This window comes from Mirounga leonina, unplaced genomic scaffold, assembly GCF_011800145.1.
Source record: "Mirounga leonina isolate KUSES-001 unplaced genomic scaffold, KU_Mleo_1.0 Mir_118, whole genome shotgun sequence".
NCBI lineage: Eukaryota > Metazoa > Chordata > Mammalia > Carnivora > Phocidae > Mirounga > Mirounga leonina.
The window spans coordinates 5494924-5521173 of NW_023270277.1; the positions used below are offsets into that span (position 1 = coordinate 5494924).

The window sequence follows — 26250 nt, forward strand, 5'->3', positions numbered from 1 at the left end:
TCACATGTGCCATACGTGGGTCACTGCAACCCTGTAGGGTACCAGCTGGCGAACGTGGTACTCAGACCCACTCTCTGTCCACACACTGCACACTCCGTGCCCCTGCACAATCCTGTCTCACGACCAGAAGGCTAAGGAGCCGTAGACCGTGGCCAATTCCACCCAATTTCACAGGAACCCTAGTGTACAGCGCAGTGAGCCACACGCCGGGGCCACCTGCTCAAAGCACCATCCCTGGCCACTGACCAGCTGCTTCCACCAGGCCTGGCTACAGGTTCTTCCCACAGAACCGTATCCAATCAAGGGCTCTGGAATTAAACACCTGGGTTCAAATCTTGCCTCCATCCTAACACTGTGTGATCTTGAACATATTACTAAATCTCTTTAAACCTCAGTTTCTTGACCCAAAATGTGGTGTCACCGCCCCCCTTGCTGTATCATCGGGAGGGGCGGGGATGGTCAGGTGGGAAAGGTGTGTACCACCTGGACAAAGAAAGAGCACAAGAGCAACTGCTCATCCCCCTCCTCAGCAGCCCTCTCTGAAACCCCTCTTTGCTGCCGAGGATGTGGAGCTGAGTGAGACAAGGCCCCTGGCCTGCCCCATCCCCCAGGCAGCTGCATTTACAAATGACCTGTAAAACAATGTATATGCAAGGCTGGGGAGCATAGGGGGTGGGAACATTTAATTCTAGCCCAGAAGCTGGGAAAGATTTCACAGAGACCTTTGAGCTAGAATCCTAAGGGAGAAAATAAGATCTGACCAGCTGGAGAGTGGAGGCAGAAGAGGGTAGTGGGAGCAAAGACAGAGCTCCTCAGAGAAGCCAGAACTTACTGGCAGGACACGGCACGTGAGAAAGGAAGTGCATTCCCCGTCAGGCTCCAGTGGGGTCTTATCTGAAGGAGATAACCCAAGATGTCTTCCCAGGTTTCTTCCTAAGAGACACAGCTGCTGCCTGACCTAGGATGCGGCTAAGACCCACTCCTCCTTCTCTATTCCCTCCTCTCCCACTAGCCACAGGCCTCTTCCTTTTCTCCACGGTGGAGCCAGACAGTGAAATCCATTCTGCCCAGAGGGCCCACCAATTGTGTCCAAGGTCTGTCTCCCTTTTAGAACATAACCCCCAGGACAGGTCACGACTCTCTCACCTCCGTGTCCCACATGTCTAGGACACTTGCCTTGTACACCTGCCTTGCATGCTGAGCTTCAAACTTGTTTACTGAAAATAAATCTAACTGGAGCGCTTGAGTGGCTCAGTCAGTTAAGCATCCAACTCTTGATTTCAGCTCAGGTCACAGTCTCAGAGTCGTGAGATTGAGCCCCATGTCGGGCTCCATCCTGGGCATGGAGCCTGCCTAATATTCTCTTTCTCCCTCTCCCTCTCCCCCTCCCCACCTCACCCCACCCCACCCCTCTGCCTCTCTATAAGTAAATAAATCAATTAATATAATTACAGGTAAGAGTTTTATAGCAGAATACTTTGGATTTTCCCATCAAAGGTATCTTGGAGCCTTCTTCTGCTGAATTCTGCATTTCTGAAATGTATTAGAAACATTTTCTTTTTTCTTTATTTTAAGATTTTATTTATTTATTTGTCAGAGAGAGAGAGAGCACAAGCAGGGAGAGCAGAAGCAGGCTCCCCGATGAGTAAGGAGCCCGATGTGGGACTCGATCCCAGGACCCTGGGATCATGACCTGAGCCGAAGGCAAACATTTAACCAACTGAGCCCCTTAAGAACATTTTCTGTCTAACACTCCTCTAGGCTCTTTCATAATATATATACATATATGTATATATATTATTTATTTTAAAGCTCAAGGTAACCTTCATTCCTCATTTTACAGACAAAAAAAAAAAAAAGTCAAGGTTAGATTGATTGATATGCCCAGTGACAGCCAGCTAGTTCAGAGAACAATGAGTGATATCCTAGCAACTTTTGATTGGACCAACATTTACTTTAATTAACACATATAATTGAGAATTTGAATTCCAAAGCAACAAAGCAAGTATGAATTCAGACTTTTTCCCGTTTTCCCATCCGCAGGTTGGTCTATTTCTGTCCCCCACCTCAGATATACACACACACACACACACACACAGAGGATTCAAAATAGTAAAGATATTTCCAATTGATGGGTTCCTTTTGTTATGAGGAAGCAGAAGGAAAGAGAAGAGAATATGCCAGGGTTTGTCTTCTGTCACCGACACAGAGGAATAGACCCATCCGTGCTAATAATGCCTAATGCAGTTCATTTCCTGCTTCTAAAGGCACCGGGGAGAAAACGGGCTCCCCCTAGGCCTGGTGCTCCCATTTCTCTCTCCAGCCTTCAACGTGTCTGTCATTCCTAACACTCTCCCTGGAACTGCTGTGTCCTTACACGTTTTCCAATTACAGAACCCTGTACAGAACTGTGACACCACAAGCCCTTCGGTACCAGCCACCCTTTACTGTCCCGAACTGCCCAGCAGGGGAGAGGGCAGGGGGGCCAGTTCGTAATTCTTGGTTTTGCCCAATCATCTCTCCCCTGAAATTCTTTGTGCAAACTCTTCAAGAACGCTGCCCTGGCCTGAACTGAGAGTAAAGGCTGCTGGCTCACTCTCAAAGACAAGGGTGTCTGTGGGATGAGGGGACGCAGGGCACAGGTTATTAATAGCACTACTCCGTGGTGCCATACATCGTAGTAAATGCCCCTGTCATTTGTTTACCCACACCAGACAGTAACCAACGCTCAGATAAATGAAGTTGGCGCCTGCACGATTTATGATACACTTCTGTGCTCAGCACTGTTTAATCAGGAAGTTAACATATTACGGTGTAAAATCCTTTACAAGCAAGTACAAACAGAGAGCCTCCATTAGCACTCTGCCAGGCCCGGGGGTCAAACAGGCCCAGCGACTCACGAAATACAGCAAGGAGTGTGCAAAGGAGCCTCTCACAGACTGGCAGAGAGCGTTAGCCATCAGCACTGGGGTTCATTTTTTTCTTTAGTTTTTTTTTTTCCTTTCTGAGTGTTTTCTCCTTTTTAAGGTTCTCATTTGTGAAGAGGCAAGGTGATAAGCAAGGACCTGTGACCCTGTCTCTAGACCACCCTCCCACCCTCCCCCACCCCACCACCGAGAGCCAGGAAGCAGAGAAGGTAAATTAGGGTCAGGAGGGGTGGTGGAGGCTGGTCTCAGAGTCTAAAGTGTTTGGACAAGGCCAGCAAGCATGGGGGGGAATCAGCATGAGGCATCACACCTGGAGGAGGAGACCCGGGACTCCAGCCCCAGTGCCATAAGCCCGGCTCCACGAAGTCTAGCCAACATCTGGAGTGGATATCAAGAGACACAGGCGGCCCTTGCTGGCACGCCGCTCTACCTTTGTACTTTTTGTTGCAAATTGAAAAGCAAAACAGACATCAAGGATATATTTATATAACTGTCTTCAAGTTGCATTTTCTACTCCCATCTGCTGCACATGATAAGTTTCAAGAGTTTTCTAATAAAAAAAAAAAAAAAAACCGGGAGGGCGGTGGAGTGGAAAGGAGGACTGGGTGTGCACGTGTGTGCCTGAAGGCTGCTCCTTATTTGGTGTGGAGACGATCTTTTTCAGGCTTCATTTAAAAGGAGAAGTTAAAACATGCAGTGTCAAAGGTATCACTGTTTTAAGATGTTCTGATATCTTCCACGTCACACGTATTCACGAATTTGCATTAAATCACTTTAAAGAGAAAAAGAGACTCTATTTCCTAAATCCTTACACCCATTGCTTGGGTGGAGAATGCTGGGGGGAAAGAAGCACATATTTTTGTTGTTAAGTCTTTGGAGGAAAGAGAAATGTGGAAGTGCGAGATGGTGGGGCAAGATATTTAGGGAAAAAATACAGCATCAGATAGAAATACATCAGGCAGATCCAAGATAATTTGGGTTTGTCTACGTTTAGGTAAATATATGAATCCAGATGTGACTGTTGATTATTCATGAACAAAGCTGGAGCCTCCCGTCAGCCAAGTCTAGTGCAGAGCTGGACAGCTCAGTTACCAGCCAGGACTGAAACCAGCCTTTCTCCTTTATTTTTCCACCAATGGGGAATGGGAGGAAAGGGCTCGGATAGAGGGATTCTGTAACTCTTTTTGTACCACTGGACCATGTTTAAACATGAAAAGCAGAGTAGTGAATCACAAGGCAACGACCCTGGTAATTTAGGATTTACTGAAACAAACACACCAAAAAAAAGCGGGGGGGGGGGGGCAAAAGTAAGGTGTTCTCCATGTCTCAATCAGCCAAACATCTGCCAATCAGTCTGTCACTCTGAAGAGGCAGAATGTCCAGCTATCGACGTGCCCCAAGCCCTCTTTCTTCTGGGGATTTTCTCTATGTCCAGATCAAGATGAGCATCTGCAGATCAGGAAGTGCCCCACAACAGCCCTGGACAAAAAGCCCACTGTGAAACGTCCAGTGCACACTATCAGTAGGACTTCATAAATGACAGGCATTTTCACTCTTGTCTGTCACCTGGTCACACGTGCATGTCACACGCAGCCTCTGAGCCCCTGCTTACGCATGGCTGACGTGCTAGGCCAGCCCTTCACGCTCTCCCACTGAGGCCTCAGACTCAGAGTCCCTCTCTTCAGTGCTCTTCCTACGCACACTGCCAAGCAACGAGACTTGTCACATCATGCTAAATCTATTTGTTATCTTGGCTTCACCTGTATCAGCCCCGCACGTTAGCAGGGAGAAGGACGTTAACAGTATTTGCTGAATGCCTATTACACACCTCATTCTATGGCGTGAGTTTTACATCAGACTGGGCGACGTTTCTCTCCTATTGGGAATATGCGAGGGACTCCTGGGCCCTCTCTCTTACTGTACTTTCTTTTCTTTTTTTTAACTTAATTTCAATTAATTAACATATAATGTATCATTAGTTTCAGAGGTAGAGGTCGGTGAGTCATCAGTCTTATATAACACCTAGTGCTCATTACATCACCTGCGGTCCTTAATGCCCATCCCCCCACCGACCTCCCCTCCAGCAACCCTCAGTTTGTTTCCTATGGTTAAGAGTCTCTTGGGGCACCTGGGTCCTCAGTCCGTTAAGCATCTGCCTTCAGCTCAGGTCAGGATCTCGGGGTCCTGGGATTGAGCCCCACGTCTTCTCTCGGTCAGTCAGAAGCAAGTCTGTTTCTCCCTCTCCCTCTGTGATCTCTCTTGATTTCTCTCTCTCAAATAAATAAATAAAATCTTAAAAAAAGAAAAAAAAAGAGTCTCTTATGGTTTGTCTCTGTCTCTCGTTTTTGTTTTTGTTTTTTAAGATTTTATTTATTTATTTGACAGAGAGAGAGACACAGCGAGAGAGGGAACACAAGCAGGGGGAGTGGGAGAGGGAGAAGCAGGCTTCCCGCAGAGCAGGGAGCCCGATGAGGGGCTCAATCCCAGGACCCCGGGATCATGACCTGAGCCGAAGGCAGACGCTTAACGACTGAGCACCCAGGCGCCCCTCTGGTTTCGTCTTATTTTTCCCTCCCTCCCTTCCCCCTAAGATCCTCTGTTTTGTTTCTTAAATTCCACTTACTGTGCTTTCTCCTCTGCATTTCTTCAAGTTCACTTCCATGTGTAAGCTTGGGCATAAAACCTTCCTGCAGGGCTGAAGATGACAGGCACAATGATGACAACAATTTGCACGGTCACTGTTAGTCCTCACCGCTGAGGACACCAAGCTGTGCACTTGCCCCAGGTATTTAGACTGTGAAACTGCGACTGTCAGTCCACATAGAACATTTTGCTAAAATAATGTGTGCTCTCACTAAAATTATATGGCTACATTTCTTCAAGATGGCACAGAATTCTATTTCCACTCTTTTCATTACAACGTGAAAAGAAGAGCCCAAAGTCATAAAATCGGACTTGATATTTCCTTTGCCCACGAAGGTAAAAACCAACAGCATAAAGAAGTGGATGGGTTTCCAGGGTCAGTTAGGGCCCTGTGTCTCTGAAGCCCAGCCCCCTGTGCACCATCCTCCAGCGTAGCCGGATAGACACCTGTGGCAGAGAGACCACAGGAACCCTCTCAGTTCTGTCCCCGGCGACGAAACAGAGAATCCAGCAGGAGACTCTGTGTTCATTCCCTTGAGTTTCGCTTGTCCAAACAGAAGGAAGCTGCTTGGTAACAAGGGAGAGGGGGCTCTGTGTTCCCAGCGTCGGCAATGAAAGCAGACCCCACACTAACACCTCCTGACCACGTCTGCTGTGCCTCGGTTTTCTCCTCTGAAAAACAGGGATGAGAATGGCACTGCCTTCCTGTGTTTATGGTGAGGATTCAAGGGGATAGAACACATGGGGCACCTGACACAGAGCCTGACACTTAGCGGTTATTCAGGACGTGTGAACTCACAGGATGATGGTTACCTTTAGCATCTCAGGGGCCTCCAATGGGAAGCAGACCCAGGAGCTGTGACCTGAGGGCTGACTCGCACAGACCAGGAGACACTGCTCCAATGCTCACCGAATGCTCGCCCACTGCTCGCCCCAGAAGCAAACGCGAGGCAAAATCCAAGCCCCACCCATAACTACAGTGATTTTCCACTGAGTCTATACACCATTTTAAAAGCTACTTTTGTTTTAGGAGAACAAAAATTGTTAATGTTGGAGAAACAGATAAAAACAACGCCTATGACTCTGAAATCTGAAAAGAACTAAGTCTCTGTATTTATAAGAAGCGTGTATATGTATTTATAGTAAAATAAAAATATATTAAACATATGCATATTTATGCACACACATACAGAGCATTTTTACCTTTTGGGCCCCAGGTCTATCATATTTTCTGGTGCTCTGTTAGTTGGGGGAAGGGTTACAATTACATCAAAGTTTGTAACTTAAATCATTTTCCCCAAGGTTCAGCAAACACATTGCTATTTGGCCATGAACTCTGGTTGTTTCTCACTGACAAAATTTCCAGCTTTGCTCAATTTCCAAAAGAATGTTGTGAAACGTTTGGACTCTTAAACCATGTTTGTCCAAAGAGGTCAGTATGAAGCCTAAAAAGACTTCTGATCCAGCAAACAACAGTCATGTCTTCAGTCATTCTGAGATAGTCATGGAAAATTACAACACAGATGTTAATACTGGACCCTTCTCCTGGCGCCCAATGCCCACGAAGCAACAGAACAAAACCAGAACAAGAAAGTAAAAAATAAGAAGGCTCACATGATCAAAGAGGAAAGAAGGCAGATCTGTCGCGGTGCTGCTGAGATGGGTCTGAGCCTGCACTCTGCCATCTCCCGGCTATGTGAAGTGAGAAAGTTACTTGACTACTCTCTGCCTCTGTCTCTTCATCTGTAAAGTGGGAATAAAAATACTAACTGTTAGGGTGCCTGGGTGGCTCAGTCAGTTAAGCGTCTGCCTTCAGCTCAGGTCATGATCCCAGGGTGCTGGGATCGACCCCATGTCGGGCTCCCTGCTCAGCGGGGAGTCTGCTTCTCCCTCTCCCTCTGCCCCTCCCCCTGCTCGTGCTCTCTCTCTCTCTGTCAAATAAGTAAGTAAAATCTTTAAAAAAAATAGTAATTGTTTTAGAGTCTTGCTCTAAGGATTAAATGAGTTGATGTATATTAAATGCTTAGTGCAGGGCCTGGTATAAAATGTGTTTAAAACATTTTTGCAAATAAAATAAGGACTGAAAGAAATTGTTTCTAACACTCGCCATGTTAAGATGCAGAAGCCAAAAGCAGAGTGACAATGACTGCCCGGGTTGGAGAAAGACATGAGCAGTGACTGCTCAGTGGGGACGGGGTGTCTGGGGTGTGGAGAATGTCTTGGAACTAGATAGAGGTGGTGGTCTGTGCTCTCACAGCACTGTGAATGTACTAAATGACACCTTAAAATGGTCAACAGCTAATTTTATGTTACGTTAGAGAGGAAGCCCTACACTCAAGGATGACCCTAAACAGGCCTAAAGGTCAAAGCCAGTGGCCTGGCCACTATGGGCTATTCCTCAGGGCTTCTGCCAGCCTAGAGCTGGTAGGGAGCCTTGCCAGGCCAATTCAATGCTTTTTTGCTGCAACTCACTTGGGTCCCCTCAGAATCATAAAATTCTGAGTTTAGAGAAAAGACACTCACAGATCTGGCCTCTCTGCCTTTCTAGGACCCAGGACAAATGGTTATTTCCTTAATGTCCTTCAGAGGTGTAAGAACAGAATTCCTAAAGGTCCTTTCCTCCTCTAGGGAAAGGTTTCTTCATATTCAAATTAAGTAACTTAGAGCTCCTGGTAACTGTTAGTAGAAGACAGAAGAATAGCGTCACTCACTTAGGGTCAGAGAAGCAGTGGAGGCCTCCCCCGGCTCCAGCCAACCAGGACACTTTTTTCCAAGGGAGAAGGGGTCAGCAGCAGATCCCGGCACACGTGCGGATGACAGGGCTGCTCCCAGGGCTTGGGAACGAGGCACAGATCCAACAGGCAACCAGGAAAAGCTTTGCAAGTGCACTTTATGGCTCAGGGCCCCTAGCAACACCTTCAAACAGCATGTGCCTTTCAACTGACTTTCCAGAACCCCACCCTCAAGGCACACGGCCTGCTCAGCTCTGGTCCCCCGCCACAATGCTCGGCTGGGACAAGGCTGCTCAGGCTGAGCTACTGGGCCAAACAGCCACGGGAGGAGCAGACGTCTCTACGTGCCAGAGACAGTCAGGAAAGCATCCTTCTCTCATTTTTAAGCTTCATTCAGAGGTGCTCCCTTTATTTTGGTGCTATTCCCCAAAATCATCTTCACTGTTAACACCTTCACTCATTCAGTAAACATTTGCTGAGGACCGTCTTCACATCAGGCACTCGTGTGCTAGGAGTTAGAATGTAAAAATGATTTGAAAGTGGTCATTACCCATTTGGAGGGAAGGAGCTGTGTAGAAAAGTGTATTTATAATACAGTGTGACAAGTGTGATGATGGAGCTTCCACAGGCCACACAGGATGGTTCTCCCAACTCCGTCGGGGCAATGGGATCGGGAAAAGTGGGGTTGCACCAAGCTGAGATTTGGTAGAAAGAAAATAAACAGGAAAGGTGTTTCCTAAAGTGATTTCCAACAGAGGTGGTCCACAATATTGTATGAATTGGAAAGGATAGGTTTTAGAATATTTAAATTATTTTCTCATTGCTGAATTTTATGAATCTTTTAAATGGGCTTAAATCACTCACGGAAAAGAAAATAAGGAGGAAGTGAAAGAGAGCAGAGGAGGAGAGAGGGAGACTAACGGTGACTCTTCCCACATCTCAGGCACAGGGCACAGCACGCGGAGAGGCGTGGGGGTGACCCTGCTCTGAGTACAAGTGACCTGTGCAGGGACAGGAAATTAACTGTAAGAATCCAAGCAGTGTCAGGCCAGTTAATGGCTAAGACATCGAGACTGTGTGTACGTGTGTGTAAATGGAATTGACCTGGACTCACATGGTAGAGTCCTTCCAAAATATGTCTCCTCAGCCTATTTTATGTAAGATTCTAGAAACTATGTTCTCCAAAGCAGTAAAGTCACCAGAGTAATAAGGAGCCTAAAACGAAGCCGCAGTAAGATGACTGAGGGAACTGACGTCTTTTGGATGCAGAAGAGAACGCCGACAGGAGGCATGTGGCTGACCGCTGACCTCTACCAAAAAAGTGCCAAATAAATATTTCACCCCAGTAGTGAGAGTAGATCATGGCAGCGAAATCCTCTTGGGAGGCTCAGCTGTGTGTCCGTCTGCAGGTGACTGGAGAGGGCAGGGCCCATCCACCACCCGCCAGAGAAGGGAGTTGTACCCTACGTCAAGTTGAAGTCATCTCTAAGACCACCTTTACTTCCCAGGGCTGGGATTCCCACTCATCTAACAGGAAACTCTACAGCCTCAAATTTCACCAGAAGTAAAAGACTAGAGCCAAAAACACTGTTTTCAGATGATGGTGGCTGCTTCTTTCTGAAGGGGAGTCTCGGGAAGCCATCGATGAGGATGGAGTCATCGCTGCTGGAAGGCAGTCCACGATGAAAGGGGCAGCTGCAGATGCTCTATTCAAATTCTGAGAAGGTTTAGAAACCTTTACAATATGTTGGTTGGGTTGAGGGTCTGTCTTCCCCCCCCCCATTTCAAATTTCCAACTGATCCATAGCCCAAACAGAAATCTTACTTCAGCGGCCATATATCTCTCTGATAAAATTTCCTGCCTCTGTCAAAATGCCCTACAGACCAGACCATGGAAAAAGTTCTCGCTTCAGAAGAACAATTGTCTGCTGCAGAAATAAAGTAATGCCATTCCTATGAAATCTATAAACTCAAAACAGGGACACAGAACTAGTGGTTGCCAATAACTTTAACTTCATTTATCTATATTTGGCAAAAATTGTGCTGCAGCTGGAGATGAAATGCTGAGCAAATCACTACAGAGACGTGAGCTCCAAACAGCAATTACTAAGCTGTGCTGCCTCGTGTAAGATTTCACTTTTGTTTATTATATTTAAAGCAACGCTCTAACTCCGTACAGTACAGACGACATTGTCTCAAGCAATAGCTGCTCACAGGGGCACATCCACCTCGCCGTCTGTCCATGAAGGTGCTCTAAGGGAGGCGGGAGGTCTCTCTTGTGGCCACGTGAGCACAGCCAAGATGGGAGCCCTGCCACCAAATGCACCTCTCTTTTGTTCATAATTGGAAGAAACTATTCTCGTGTTCACTCAAACTTGGCTTATCACATACTATGCACAACTCTGATGATGCCTCTTTTTTTATCAGTGCAGATATTGATAATTATAATTGGCAGGCTGAGGAAGAAGGATATAAATATCTCATCAGCTGCCACAGAGCAGAGAAGTGGGGGGTGGGGGGGAGGTGGCAACCTACACGTCGGAAAGGGGCTGACGGGGGAAGATGGATCCTCACAGCCATTGTCTACCAGCCAACATCTGGTTCTTATAGTGGGTGATGATTTTCATAGAATCACAGAAATTAGAGATAGAAAAGACCTATTAGGTCATCTAGCACAGCTCTCTGCCAGTGTAGAATTGTTCTCTGCAAGAAAGACTACCTCTTTGTTCTCATAAAAAGCTCTGATACTTGCGAATGGCTTCCCAACAGAGGATGGCTTTAAGTGGACTCCAGAGGTAAAGGAGTTGAAAAATTATTAAAAACCTAACTCTGTGCAACAATAGCCTTTTATGTGTTTATAAGACATGGCAATATGGAATGTTAGCGATTTACAGAACCTCAGACAAATTCCACAAGGATTGTTCCAACTCGATTAAGACGAAACTTTTTTTGGGGGGGGGGAAAAAAGGAATAAAGAGCTGGCCAGGCAGTTATTGAAGTTACTCTTCAACCCAGTCCTAAAATTATTTCCAAAAATTGGACTCCCTGAAATTAAACATACCTTTTTTCAGTGAACATTATTTAATCTTCTCATGTAAGGACATCCTTCCTAATCTTTTGGCTTATCAATTAACCTCTATTTTTGAAGCAAATATCCCACCTGATGTGTCTAATACTACTTTTTCTCTCTGAAATTTTACTTACAAAGATTGGCCTGATCTTCCCCCTTATCTGTCTTGGTTTATTAACACCACCGGGAAATTCACTGGACTTTGTATTGACTTGATATCTAGTTCTGATTCGTGGTCTTTACTTTGGTGGGCCTCCACCTTGAGAAAACCTCCAATTCTTGGACTACAACCTAAGATTTCTACTCAGTAGGAACCAGACCTTATTTTTTTTTAATTTTTTTATTGTTATGTTAATCACCATACATTACATCGTTAGTTTTTGATGGAGTGTTCCATGATTCATTGTTTGCGTCTAACACCCAGTGCTCCATGCAGTACGTGCCCTCCTTAATACCCATCACCAGGCTAACCCATCCCCCCACACCCCTCCCCTCTAGAATCCTCAGTTTGTTTCTCAGAGTCCATAGTCTCTCATGAGGAACCAGACCTTATTAAGTTTGCTATCACTGGCCCCTTCTCTTACATTAGGCAATAACTTCAGACACGTTCATGATATTTTGCTCACCAGATATGACACAATAAACACCAGGTCAAAAACTGGGATTTAGCCTTCTGAAGGGATGCGGTTCAAAATGGTGAGCAAAAGAAAATGTTCCCTGAATCAGGTTAGAAACACTAGCCAGATGGAATGCAAATCATTAATTTCACTTCTTTCACCCATTGACTACTACCTTCATCCCACATTGAGTGACTGAGTCACCAGCACCCAAAGTATTTTATGACACATGTGAAGCATTTCTTTGCAGTTTCCAAAGGAACAGCTTCCTTCATACAATTAAGTGATCTTTTGTTTGAGGGCATGACGAAAGGACAAGAATTTCTGGTATTGTTACTTATTGCTATTACCATCATCAAAAAGAATTTAATTGGAATCTATTTTATATGTGACAGACAAAGGCAGTTAAATGGTCATAGTTATTCTACAGTAAACAACTTTCAAGCACTTATTATACACAAAGCACCGTGCCGGAAGAGGGCACAGAAGGTTGAGTACGACACGGCCTCAGGCTGTGAGAAGATCATAATGCGCTGAGAGAGACAGAGACAAGCGCCTGCTCATGATCCAGTGTGACAGGAGAGGCAAACACAAGGCAAAAGGAAGCACAGAGGAAGGGGCAGGTAGCGTAGCCTTGCCTTCCAGAAACCCACGCACTAGCGAGGGCGGCAGAGATATGCACGTGTGGACAAACAGCCCACAGAATGCAGATACAGAATATGTATAGTCTGTGGTAGCCTACCAACTAGTGATTCCATGACCAAAACCAAGAGGGGTGGGTTGTTGATCAGAAACACATTCCTGTTTTGCCTTAAATCAGGAGTGACCTTAAATCAGAGTACTAATCAGAAATCCGAAGAACCAAGTTCCATCTACTCTATCACCTTGCACAGGTCACTCATGTATTCACTCACTATATTTTTTTAATAAACACTTTATTTTGTAGATCAGTTCTGCATCACAGCAAGATTGAGAGGAAGGCCCAGAGATTTCCCATATGCCCTCTGCCCTACACACACACAGCCCGCCCCCCATCAACATCCCCACCAGAGCAGCATCATTGTTTCAATCAATGAACACGTGTTTCTTCGGGCAACCATCCATGGCAGTCACTCAGTTTCTACAACATGGGAGCTTAAGTGTCTACTCTGTTGTGAGGGCCACATTAGACGGCATTCCAGCCTGGAAAGTGTAATCTCAATACATCCGTGCAGAAATATTATCCTGAGCAGTTATTTCCTAAATCTGTAACTCCAGTCATTTTCTTAATTATTTATGCATGTTCATATGGAGCCAAAGACACTAGATGTGTTTCTTTTTTTTTTTTTTTTAAGATTTTATTTATTTATTTGAGACAGAGAGCATGAGAGACAGAGAGCATGAGAGGGAGGAGGGTCAGAGGGAGAAGCAGACTCCCTGCCCAGCAGGGAGCCCGACGTGGGACTCGATCCCAGGACTCCAGGATCATGACCTGAGCCGAAGGCAGTCGCTTAACCAACTGAGCCACCCAGGCGCCCCACTAGATGTGTTTCTGTCTCCTTTTTATTTTATTTGAGAGAGAGACAGAGAGGGAGAGAGAGAGAGCATGAGTGGGGAGGAGAGAGAGAAGCAGGCTCCCCGCTGAGCAGGGAGCCCGATCGGGGCTTGGGATCATGACCCAAGCCGGAGGCAGACACTTAACAGACTGAGCCTCCCAGGCACCCCCATGTCTTCTTTTTACCATCATCATGCATTCTTCCCATTCATTCCTTAGGCATTCAGTATGCGCTTACTGTGTGCTACAGCCTGGGCAAAGAATTGCAGGTGATACAAAGATTCCTTTGAGTGGGTCGTCTTGAAAGGACTTCATTTTTTTTTTTTTTAAAGATTTTATTTATTTATTTGAGAGAGAGCACATGAGAGAGGGGAGGGTCAGAGGGAGAAGCAGACTCCCTGCCGAGCAGGAAGCCCGATGCGGGACTCGATCCCGGGACTCCAGGATCATGACCTGAGCTGAAGGCAGTCGCTTAACCAACTGAGCCACTCAGGCGCCCGAAAGGACTTCATTTTAGAGGAGGTGCTTATGACTATCTTTTTGTGATCTGGGTTGGTTCTGCGTCTAATTCTGCTAAGTTTCTTATGGGAACTTACACATAACAAACCATGTGGTCCTATAAGGATCACTCTAGTGAGGCAGGTGTTTGAACACCTTTTTTTCCTATGCAGAACTGCCATGGGTCCTGTTACGAGGAGGTGGCTCTTTTTGGATGTCCTTGGTAACATACACCCAACCCAGATTACCAAGAAGCAAGATTTTTCTGCTTCTAAGAGATTCAGTAAAAAGGTAAAATCACCTGTCAACTTCCAAAAGGATTTTCCATCCAAAATCAATTTGGCCCCAGTGTTTATTCCACCGGGGAGAAACAGTATCACAAACTAGCGTTTTCCTGCTCTCCTTTTTTCTCTGTAGAAAATGCAGTCCACCTTGAGGAATTCTGGAGCACGCCCTAACGACATTCCCTTGTGCAGAATTTCCAACTTCACTGACTGGCAAATAATGCTTCCTGGTCTTTTCTGATGTTTCCTCCTTGATTTTTCAGGATGGAAACCTCAATTCATTCTCTTTTTAATGGTAAATTATTGCAAGGGTACCAAATGGTTCTGATCTAAGTGGAGAACGCGCAAAACTGAGCCCTGGCTGAGGTTACAGAGACAATGGCCTACCATCATGAGGGCAAGAACCTGGAAGCTGGGCCATTCTGAAACTGCCTTCTGTAGTTATTTTACTCTTTTCTTATCCTGCTTGTGCTTATGCTACTTTGCCAATGGACTTCGAATTTCAAGATGGCAACAACCATGTCTGATTCATCCTTCTGACACCCTTTAAACCCCAGCAACTCACACAGTTCTGGAAAATGCCCACTAAATACCGAAGGGTGACTCTGCCCTGATCCAGCTGCACTCCCACCGTCGACCTTTCAGGTTAGGAGCGCGTGAGCAGTGCAGTCCATCACCAAGGGGCAGATGCCAGACAACTCGCCCGTAACGGAACTAGACCAACAACCTTTATCTTACCAGCACCACTCTCTAAGTAACAGAGAAGACCGCCACAAACAAGTGACTAGACCACATCTGAAGATATTGCAAATCCTCTGGACCCATTCTGTTTCTTAGACTGTAACAAGTTGGGTGGCCTTTACCTGAAAAGCCATGCCACTTGGTACTTTGGGGGCAACTTACATAACAGCTCAAGGCCTTAGTGTCTCCACCTCTATAATGCGCTAGATGAATAGTAGGTATCCAAGGGTCCTTTTAGATCTGAAATTCTTTGATTACATTTCTGTCAACAATCACCAAACACTGACTGATTGGATTGAATGAGCTGAAAAGCAAAGGTTTACAGTTTAATTCATTTCTATAAAAATGAATTGCATGCAGAGCACCATGCTGGGTGTTAGAGGAGCTGGGAGAGAGAATATGGCAATGCTTTCGTCTCAGAAGAACCGGGATTCCTGCTCTGGATGGTGGCATAAATTATCTTCCAATTCAGTAAAGGATGTGGGCTAGAGCAAAAGCAGCTCTTCAGCAACTGTGCCGCTACTTTCTCAGATTCGACGTGGATCATGCACCCTGCACACGGGTTTCTTACAAAGGGGCTTTGCAGAGGCTGAGCAGGTCTCACTTCCCTCGTTACTCCTACTCGTCCCCCTGCTCCCAGGACACAGAGACCTTCTGCAGCCCACCAAACATCCCAGTGCTTCCTCCATGCCAAGCAAGGCCTGGCTCAGGCTCTGCCTCTTTCTGGGAGGCTTTCTGCCCCCCACCTTCTCCTCAGACTACCATTTACCCACAGAACCTAGGACGCCTTCCTTGCTTCCGGTCAGCTCAGTCATTCCCTCCTCTGTGCTCCCATTTCCCCAGCACTAATCTCCACTCCAGTGAGGCTGGTACTAGAATTGCCGTTCAGGTAGGAATATCCCTCCCTAGGCCCCGGGTTTTCCAAGGACAGGAGCTGCCTTTCTAATTAACCTGTGCCAATCTATCAATGGGTGCATATACCTGCTATGAAAACATTTGCTCTTGACCTGAACCATGGCCTAGTGTTCCAGATTCACTTGTAGCTTTGCCTTTTGTAACCCTAGTACTAAAAAAGAATCAGTTTCCCAGCACAAAAGCCAGTCTCACATTTGGGAGACTGACCTGACATAACCTTAAACTCACCCCTCCTTGTGACACTAAAAGGACCTAAATAAAGGCACCAACCTTGAGCAGCAGGTCAAGGTGTCTGAGAGTCAGGACACAATTAGGACACCTCTTTCTCTTTTTCTCCTCCGTGTATTTCAATTGCCAGAATGCATGCCTGTTCTCCCACTGGACTGTCCTATTCTCGAGGGCAAGGTGCCTTCATCAACACCATGTCCTGCCCAGTGCCTCGCCCTTGCAGAGTGTGCATGCAGACCGCATTAGTCAGGACTCGATTTTATGTAATTGCTCAAATGTTGACCTCTCCCTCTGTGCCAGGCACCACTCTATGAGCTTCATATGTAATAACGCATCTAATCCTCCAAACAGCAACCCAATGAGGGAGTGTAGTATTATAGTAGGCAGGCTTCTCCAGAGAAACAGAACCATCAGTATACGTGTATGTATAATAATATCCCATGATTATTAGAGAGAGACATATTTTAAGGAATTGGCTCATGTAATTATAAGGGCTGGCAGGTGCAAAATCTGTGGGGTATACACCCAGGGAGCAGTTGATGTTGCAGGTTGAGTCTGAAGACTATCTGCTGGCAGAATTCCTTCTTGCCCAGGGAAGATCAGTCTTTCTATCGAGGCCCCTCACATCAGAGAGTCATTTGCTTCACTCAAAGTCTATGGATTGAAATGTGAATCTCATCTAGAAAAGACCTCCAAGCTAACACATAAAATTAACCTGCACAGGAAGGTACCATCATTACCTGCGCTTTCTGGAAGAGAAAAGGAAAGTACAGATTGTTTGAGTAACTAGTCCCATGTCACATGGGGACATGCAGCACAACTGGGATTTGGACCAGACAGTTGTCCCAAGAGCTTATCATCCTAAGCCCTGAACTATATCACTTCCCTGTGAGTCACAGCACGGTCTCCAGTATCTTGTCAGGAGGCCGTATATATAAAGGAACACGTGGAAGCAAACGACCCCTTTCTGATACTGTCAAAGGGATAATGCCCTAAGTCAACATAGCACTGATCCAGCAACACAATTCCAGATCAGAGTCCAAAAGGAAGACTGCATGCTTAGTTTGGTCACACGATTCCAACCTCAACAACCTGAACCAAGTCAGCGGGCCCCGTACGCCAGGCAGAAGGGCACTACCCCGGGGGGCTCGTGGTTCATCTGCCTGTCTTTGCTTTTGCCTTTGTTTTTGGGGAGTGTGTGTGTGTGTGTGTGTGTGTCCCCACACATGAGCACACCTGCCTATGCATGACTCCGAAGAAATCTACTGTGGGTCCCCCAGGGACACCGATGACAGATGCCTCCAGTTCATCATGTATTACCACTTTCTTCTGCATAGGACTGAATCCTAAAAGAGTCCTGAACTTGTCCCAAACCTCCAAAATAGTGTCAATTCACTGTAATGGTTAAGAGCAAGGGCCCTGGATTTTAAAAAACTGGGCAAGAATCCCACCTCTGTCACTTATTAGCTAAATACTCTTGGACAAGTTACTTAATCTCTCCAAGTTCTGGTCCAATCCTATACAATGGGTTCATCAGGACGCCCACCTGGGAGGTCACTGAGGGGACTCAGAAGCAACAATGCATGTAAGGAACATGGCCCAGTGCCTGGCACAGGGGCATGCTCAATGGGGGTGGCCATTATTTTGTAGGATGATGAATGCTTTATCATCAAATTTCCTCACAAAAAATCTTTTAATGGGGAAAAAAAAGTGCCTAACAAAGCAATCTCCTCATTAAGACTTTCCATATGCCTTGCGGGCTGGAAAAGAGTCAGAAGGATCCAAAGGTCACTGGAGCCGAGAACCTGTCTAGATGGGCCTCGCTTGCTCTTCCCACCGCTGACCCCACCCCAAGCCACTGGCGGAGTTGTGAAGCCCTTCCTGTCCTGTGTCAGCACCGCGGTGGTTCACTTGCAGTGGTGTGTCCGTGCACCCCACCCAGGGGTGCAGCCCCCCTAGCCTCCATGCCTGCAGCCTGCACAGCATGGTTACCATCGCTGTCATCCTGGCAGGAACGACTGGACCCCACTTGCCCCACGTGTGTAGGAGGAAATTACTGTAAGTGCTCCTCCACAGGGCACTAACTTTACTCAGTCTCTGTAGGAGATTAAGTGACTCTGTCTTCATGGCTCTGACATCATCTCAAATGTATGAACACTGGCCCAGGGTTTAATAAATTTCAGCCATCATCCATTCTCAACTTTTGCTTGGGTTGCAGTTCCTCTATTTAACAGAAAACAGTCACGGACCAGATGAAAGCAATTTTCCCACATGGCACCTGCATTTTATTTTCCAGTCTCTCAGAAAAAGACTGCACCTCTCACCTTGCAGCTATCAGGAGCATGCGGAACGCTGCCATCTACATGGACCTCACAGGAAATGATGCACATTCCCCAAATTCTTTGCAGGACAAAGGGGCCTCCCTGTTTCTGCCCCACACTGTGCAAACAACAGGAAGTGCTGAGCAGCAGGGAGGGAGGGCAGAGACCGCGATGTGTGTCCCTATTACTGGGGACTGGACACCTTCAACACTGGACAAATTAATGTGGAGTACCTACCACATGTTGAGAAATGTGCTCAGGGCTGGATTGACAGTGCATGCAAGAGAACTCTGTACCATCCCTCATGGGTCTTACATTTTTCGGGGATCCACAATTAACCACCATAATTGCAATTGTGAGACAGGCTACAAAGGACGAGGGCAGAGTGTGAGAGAATACAGAACACGGGGCTGGACTCAGTCTGGAAGTCACTAAAGGTGTCCCTGGAAAGCAAGACTTCGGCTGAAATCTGCAGTTCACCTGAGAGTAAGCTTGGTAAAGAGGAGTCCAGAGGAGCTCTACAGGCTGGGCTGAAAAAGCTACGGGACTGACTAGCAGCAGCAGATGCACGCTGTATCCAGGACTGAGAAGTGCCGAGTGGCTGGAGTGGGCAAAGCCAGAACACGCAGGGCCTGCAGACCACATTACAGAGGTTCAGTCGTATCTGAAGGTTGAAAGAAGAGGTGAGAAGATCGGATTTATCTTCTACAAGATGATTTGGGCCATATGGAAAAGGAAGTAGGGGAGGCAGGAGCAGATAAGATCCAAACAAACACTGGGGTGGCAAAGTTCACAGCAGCACCGTCCGCAAGAGCCAAAAGGTAGGGAGAGCCCAACTGTCCATCAACTACGGGACCGATAAGCAAACTGTGACGTACACAGACGATGGACTATTCCTCAGACTTAAAAGGAATGAAGCACTGACACAAGCCACACCATGAAAGAACCTGGAAATCATGTCTGGTGGAAGAAGCCAGACACAAAAGGCCCTGTATTGTAGGATTCCATCTATATGAAATGTCCAGAATGGGCAAATGCACAGACACAGAAAGCAGATTTGTGGTTGTCAGGGGCAAGCGGGAGGGAGAAACAGGGAGTGACTCCTGAACAGGTATGGGTTGCACACTTGAGGTGATGGAAGATTCTGGAAGGAAATGATGGTGATGGCTGCACAGCACTGCAAATACCTTTAATGCCACTGGTCTACACCACTCCCCAAGGCTGCACTGTCTACATGTCAGCCGCAGGAACCCTCGCTCCCCCACTTCAGACCTGGCGGCTCATTAGCAACAGCAATGGGGACAACGGACAGGTCCGTTCCTTCCCCTCTGCGCTCCACATCATATCCCACATTTGGACGTTCAGGTTAGTTATGATGTGAACATTGTTGTAACAATAACTCGTTAATGAACACAGCACTTCTGTGTTTACAGAATACGCTCATGTCTATTGTATTTCTTCTACTCAGCAATCCTGAAAGTAGATTATTATTAACTCCATCCTACAGATGAGCAAATTGGGTTCAGAGAGGTTAATTAACTTGCTTAAGATCCTACTGTGAACAAATACGAAACCAAAAATTGGAATGCAAGTCTTTGGCCTGCAAGTCCAATATTCTTTCCACAATATCACCACTTCCATTCTAGAAAACCAGATCTCCACACCAATAATCTGAAAATTCCATCTCCCTTCAAATAGAGGGACAAAAACAGTACTTCTGGCTGACAACAAATCATCCAGCATTGACCATACTTTCCACTGGGTTCTTAATTGGGAAATAGCACAAATATTTCCTAATTATATCATTTGTAAGGTCTCCAAGCTGGAAGCAAATCTCCTTGAGTTCATGATTAAGAGATGTGTGTGTGCGCATGCATGTGTGTTCTGGTCCCCTTAATCCCAAAAGGTCTGTCCTATTTATAAGTACATCACAAGCTTATGATAAATCCTTGTTGATGTGAAAATAAAATTAATATAAATTCACTAAATTTTTACAAATAATGCTTGCATAGGCCATGTAATACTTTGGGGAGAACCACATTTCCCAACTCTAAAATGACTATCTGTCAGTTAGACCCCAATCTCGGGAAAGGTTCCCAGTTACTTAAGGAAACACTGGCCTCCACCGCTCATGCTAGTGCATCTCAGAGCACTGCAGGGAACAAGGATGCACGCTGCCCTGAAATCAATCTGGACTCAATTTTACAATCTGTATCAATCACTCCTACCCCTATTTCACAGACGATGAAGGGGTAAGTGAGTTCAACCATTCTACCAAGGACAAGGATTGCTCCATATCCCCTTCTGACCGCAGCATTTTGCCTCTGGGGACTTGGCTCTCAGGGACCATCTAAACGGAGACAGACTGGTGACCAGAGCTGGACATGGCTGCTCTACCTGAGCCATACGACCAAGGGCTGTCACAAAAAGGGCCAGTCAGAGGGCAAGGACAAAGGCTTCATGAAAAGAGAGACAGAAACATAAACATGTAATAAAAAGGGATTTAAGGAAACAACAAACAAGCTCAGAACTAAGGGAGTAGATAAGTAGCTGAGTCGCAGAGAAACTCGATAAAGTTCACACATGTGCGTGCTCTTCTTGTCCTGCATCTGGGGGCTCAGTCACTGCGAAGGTCATGCCATGACCACGTGGAAAGAGGAACCAATGAACCTGGTTGGGGCTTTCGATTCTATTCCACCAATAATGGACCGCACGGTACCGAGCAGGTCCCATTGACCGCGTGACTCCATTCTCTCATCGGTACGGCAGAAATAAATCAGTGTTTCACAAGACTCTTATGAGGATGAAATAAGATGATTCATGTGAAAGCGCTTAGAGGACTAACTGAATAAGAATGTGTGGATGTGGATGAAAGAGGTGTGTTCACTGAATGAAAACACTGACATTTTTAACACCTTCCGGCATGCCTGCCTTACACAAAGAGCTTGTGCATGTCTTATCTAGTTCACCCTTCACAAGATCACTCTGTGAGGAAGAAATCATGACGATGCCCTTTCCAGAGGAGGAAACTGACATGCAGAGACTTTCAGAGCACACCAGGTCTTGCAGGAGCCTTACAGGGGCAGCTTGAACAGTCAGTAGAATTTCAGTCCACATTATTAATCACTTAATAAAAATAATGAGGAGGAGGTGGAGAAGGAGACACAGAAGTAAGGCTCACAGATTGTCCTATTTGATTCCCATAACAACCCTATGAGGTAGATATTGTCACAGCCCCACTTCACAGATGAGAACACTGAGGGAGGGAGAGGTTGATTAACCTGCACGGCATGGTGCTGGGAAGCCACGGAGTCTGTCAAGCCTGTTTGCGAAGCAGCACGGGTAAATGGACAAGAAAATGGACCTGAGAGCCAGACCCCCTAAGCTCAAATCCCAGCTCCCTCACTCCCTTGTTCTGTGACCTAAGGCCAGCCACTTCACTATCCTGTGCCTCGGCTTCCCCATCTGAATAGTAGGGACAATAGCACCAACCTCAAAGGTTGTTATAAGGATTAAGTAAGTGAATACATGCTAAGTGCCTGTTCCTTAAAGTGTGATCCATGCACCATTGGTGGCCCCTGGGAGCTCATTAGAAATGCAGCATCTTGGGTCCACTTCAGACACTACACTGGAACCTGATCCGAGGGAACTTGTCTGCACACTGATGTCTGAGAAGAGCTTAGAGCACTATGGTTAAGGGCTATGCTAGCTGATGTCTTTACTGTCATTACAGATAATGACACAAAGCGTGAGTGGGGGGGGAGGGGACAGGGACTGGTGGGAAATGAGCCTGGTGGAGGGAGCTGGGGTATACTGTAAAGGACCCAGTCAGGAAATCAGGTGCTGTCCTGAAGGTTTTAGAGAGACAGAGGCCATGAAGGGTTGGGAGTTTTAGGATTCTCTTCCCAAAAAAAGCCAACCAAACAAATGAGCAAGCATTAGATGAACAAGTATCACAAGATTCTCTACTGCAAACCAAACTCATGTGACTCTGCCAGAGCCCAGGGCATCCTTGAGCACCCACCAGGGAACTGGACGATGGAGCCTTGCCCAGGCCTGTGTCCCACACCTGACTCACCGAGGGACCCCTGAGCAGATGCAATCTCCCTTTCACTCTTCCCCACCAGTGGGTCAGGACCTACAAGGAGGCAAATAAGGAAATTCATGTTAAAGTATGTTACAAACAGGGAAACACTAGGCAAAAGTACGGATTCTTACTGGAAAAGCAATTCTCTTCCAAATGGAAAAGCACCAAACACACCATAAGAAAACCTGGGCCCTAGGATTCAGAACCTAATCCAAGAAATGTCTGTGAGATTCTAATTCAACCAATCTGGGTGCGTGTGTGCAGGGTGGAGAGAGTATGAGGACTGTGAGGGAGTCCAAAAGTCTTTTTATAGAAAACATCCCTAGATTGTTGTAATGGCAATTTAGGATTTAGAAGGGTATGTCTCAAACTGGAATGCAAAGAAGAATCTCCTGACAGGTTGTTCAAACATGGGATTCCGGGGCTTTACCCCCAGAGCTCCTGATTCAATAGCTCTGGGCCGTCCTAGTTCACTAGGGCTGCTGTAACAAAGCCCAACAAACTGAATGGCTTCCACAGTAGAAAAGTATCTTCCGCAGGTCTGAGGCCAGGAGTCCAAGATCAAGGTCTGGGCAGGGTGGGGTGTGACTTCCGAGGGCTGGGAGGGAGAATCTGTTCCATCCCATCCTCCAAGCTGCCGGTGCTCTGCTGGCCATCTCTGCTGTCCCTTGGCTTGCAGATGCACCAACCCAATCTTGGTCTTTATGTTCATGACATTCACCCTGTGAGCGTGTCTGTGTCTACATTTCCCCTTTTTAGATGGACACTAGCCAGACTGGCGTAGGTGGATCCATCCAGTATGACCTCATCTTAACGAGGAATGCCTACCATGACCCTACTTCCAAATGAGATCACAATCTGAGGTCCTGGGGTTTAGGACCCCAACATACGACTTTTGAAGGGACAATTCAATCCCTAACACCTACCTTACCCTGCACATAACTCACAGCCCCCGAATCCTAATGAATTCAGGTCATTGTAGTAATGAACGACCCACAGCACATAACTTTTTCTTCTTGTCCTATTCAGCTCCTCCTAAATACGTATCTCTTTGCTATTGTACCTTCCCTCCTGGACTCCTGCAAGTTCTCCGGGAATAAAGCCGTGGGCTTCCGCAGCAGGACTTCTCAGAGCAGTATCCCATCAATGCCCATCTTTGTGAAGGCGGCATTCACCAGCTCAGTGGTGCTTTGTCACTCCAAGCCCTTCTCCTTCCCAGGACCCCAGTGATTACCAAAGAGCAACTGCCTCCCTGATGCATCTACAGAGCTGGAAATCTGCGGTTACCATGGTTAATATTTCTGACTTGATTGGCACCACTAGTAATTGAACGGCAGTCTCTCGAGTGCAACACGCTCTATTCATTAGCTCCTATTGTGTTGGGCCATTGCATCAAACCACATTATTTTTCTGCTTACGAAAGAAAGAAAGAAAGAAAGAAAGAAAGAAAGAAAGAAAGAAAGAAAGAAAGAAAGAAAGAAAGGAAAAGAAAAGAAAGGAGGAAAGAAAAGGCAGTCATGAATACAACACTATGTTGCCATATGAGATGCTGCAGTTTTGCTTCGAGGGGGAAATCGTTCTAGACGGAATGTAATGTTGTACCAGCTCTGGCCCCATCAAGAATGGTGAGATGTAAAGTGAGAAATCTTAATTGTGGTGGCACAGTCACACAGAATCAGAGCTAGAAATCAAAACTAGCCGAGTCCCAGTGTTTGTGTCATGAAGGCAACTGCTCATTTGTTTACCATACTGTCAGCATGCCTAGAACCATCTTTGAATTCATGTCTCCCTCACATCTATTTATACCCCGCCCCCATTCCCAGCATTTCAGAAATCTTTTGTGAGCTCGGGGAAGTTTTTCTTTGATGATTTAATAAAAAGTGTATGGATTTGTAAAATCCTTGCATTTTTATGTCAGGATTCTATTTTTAGTAATCACAACAATGTTTTGTTTTTCGGCTGGAACAACCATTTGACTTCATTGGACTTGTGCTCCTCCTTTCTCTCTCTCGTCACCACAGCTGCTGGAGATGAACCAACTTCAGACTGTGTACCTGTGTGCACGACGGCAGGAGTATTAATAGTAACAAAGAAAATGCAAAAAAAAAAAGTAAGAAAAGGTACAAATAACAGTAACATTATTAATACTACCAAATGCAATAAAATAAGAAAAGGTGAATTTTTTGGTTTTGTTTTGATTTTTTACATTCCAGCACTTATTTGTAAAACTATTCTGGTTTTATAATTTCGGGCTTAGGAAATGGGAGATGGTAAGACTTCAAAACCCTGAGTGTGAGCACTGCCATCACCTGCTGTCTGGGCCCACATCACCGAATGCTGGGGACACAGCGGCACTGGACGGGAAGCCAGCCCGTCTCTGTGTGTGAAGGACATGGGGCTCTCGTGGATTCTCTCTTCCCTTCCTGCCTCAATCTAACCCTGACATTTCTCTCCCCCACAGAGTCCCTCACATACCCGTCACCCGGTGCTGCACCAGGCCCTGTCCCTGCGTCCGGGCGTAGTAGAGTTCAGAAATCACCTCCCCCCTGACTAACTGCTTCTGCTCCCCCTCTTGATTTAGTATCTGGCTAACTTCCTAAAACTACTTTGCCTTCATTTCCTGAGAAGGTAGACAATACTAAAAGTATCTCCCGTCCCGAAAAAAAAAAAAAAAAAAAAGAGTTGACAGACTCAAAGTCCAATGACCACCACCACCACAAAGTTGTGTTTTCCCAGCACTATGTTACAAACAGGAGTCTGGCGTCTCTGGGCCTGCCCTGCACTGTGTGTGACCCACGGCAGGCTTCCGGACGCCCTGCCGCCCTCCTGCTACTGGTCATGTCGCGATGAACTCAGAGTCAGGATGTACTCCCTTGACTGCATTTGTGCTTGTGACCCCCGCCCTCATCTACCTAGCTCTGCAACCATCTAAATATCGATATCCTCCCCCATTCCATCTCCCTCCCAGCCATGCTTCACTCAATTTATCCTCTTCCAGTAAGGCTGATCTCCAAATCTACTGTTCCCATTGCAAAACCTCATACCCCAAATCATGTTTCTGGGGCTTCCCCTCCCGTGGGATGCTTCCGCTCCTCCCTTCACCCACCCAAACTTAGTGACATTGCAATGCCAGTCGAATCCCTGTTCCTTCCATGAGGCCTCCCCCAATTACAGCCCACACCAATTCGCCCCAAGTCAGCGCCACAAAGCCCCTCCCCCCACTGCCTGGGATGGGCTTAGTCAATCATTCACTTGGAAACTTCTCCTTGGCAGCTGCACCCGCTCTCCTGCTACACACTACACGGCACCGGACACACAGTCAGTATGTGCCCAGCGAATGCTGTAGGACTCATCTGTGTAATGAAGACAACGAATACAAAATACTCTGCTCTAAAAACTGTCTCCCAACATGAAATAAAGTTGCTCTTCTCCTTTACTTCCTGGGACTCCGAGTTCTGTCCGTCCGGAGCAATTACAAAGTCCAGGGAAGTTTGTGGATTCTTCCCCAGAGTGCTTTCTGAGCAAGTGTTGGGAAACCAGATTCTGATTCTCCAGACCCTTCCAGCCAGCTGCCATCTGCTGCAACACTGAAGAGTCAAGTTACAGGAGGACACAGGACTCTTCCAAGCATGGCCCAGTCCCGAGCCTAGGCT

At 46.4% G+C, this 26250-nt stretch overlaps 1 long non-coding RNA gene across 1 annotated transcript in view; it reads right to left on the minus strand.

Moving 5' to 3' along the window:
* LOC118007351 overlaps positions 1-26250 on the minus strand; it is a 128998-nt gene that overhangs the window by 14499 nt on the left and 88249 nt on the right. Inside the window, exon 3 of the long non-coding RNA XR_004678390.1 lies at positions 22589-22648. This is a non-coding gene — a long non-coding RNA (uncharacterized LOC118007351). The remainder of the gene's footprint in view (positions 1-22588; positions 22649-26250) is intronic.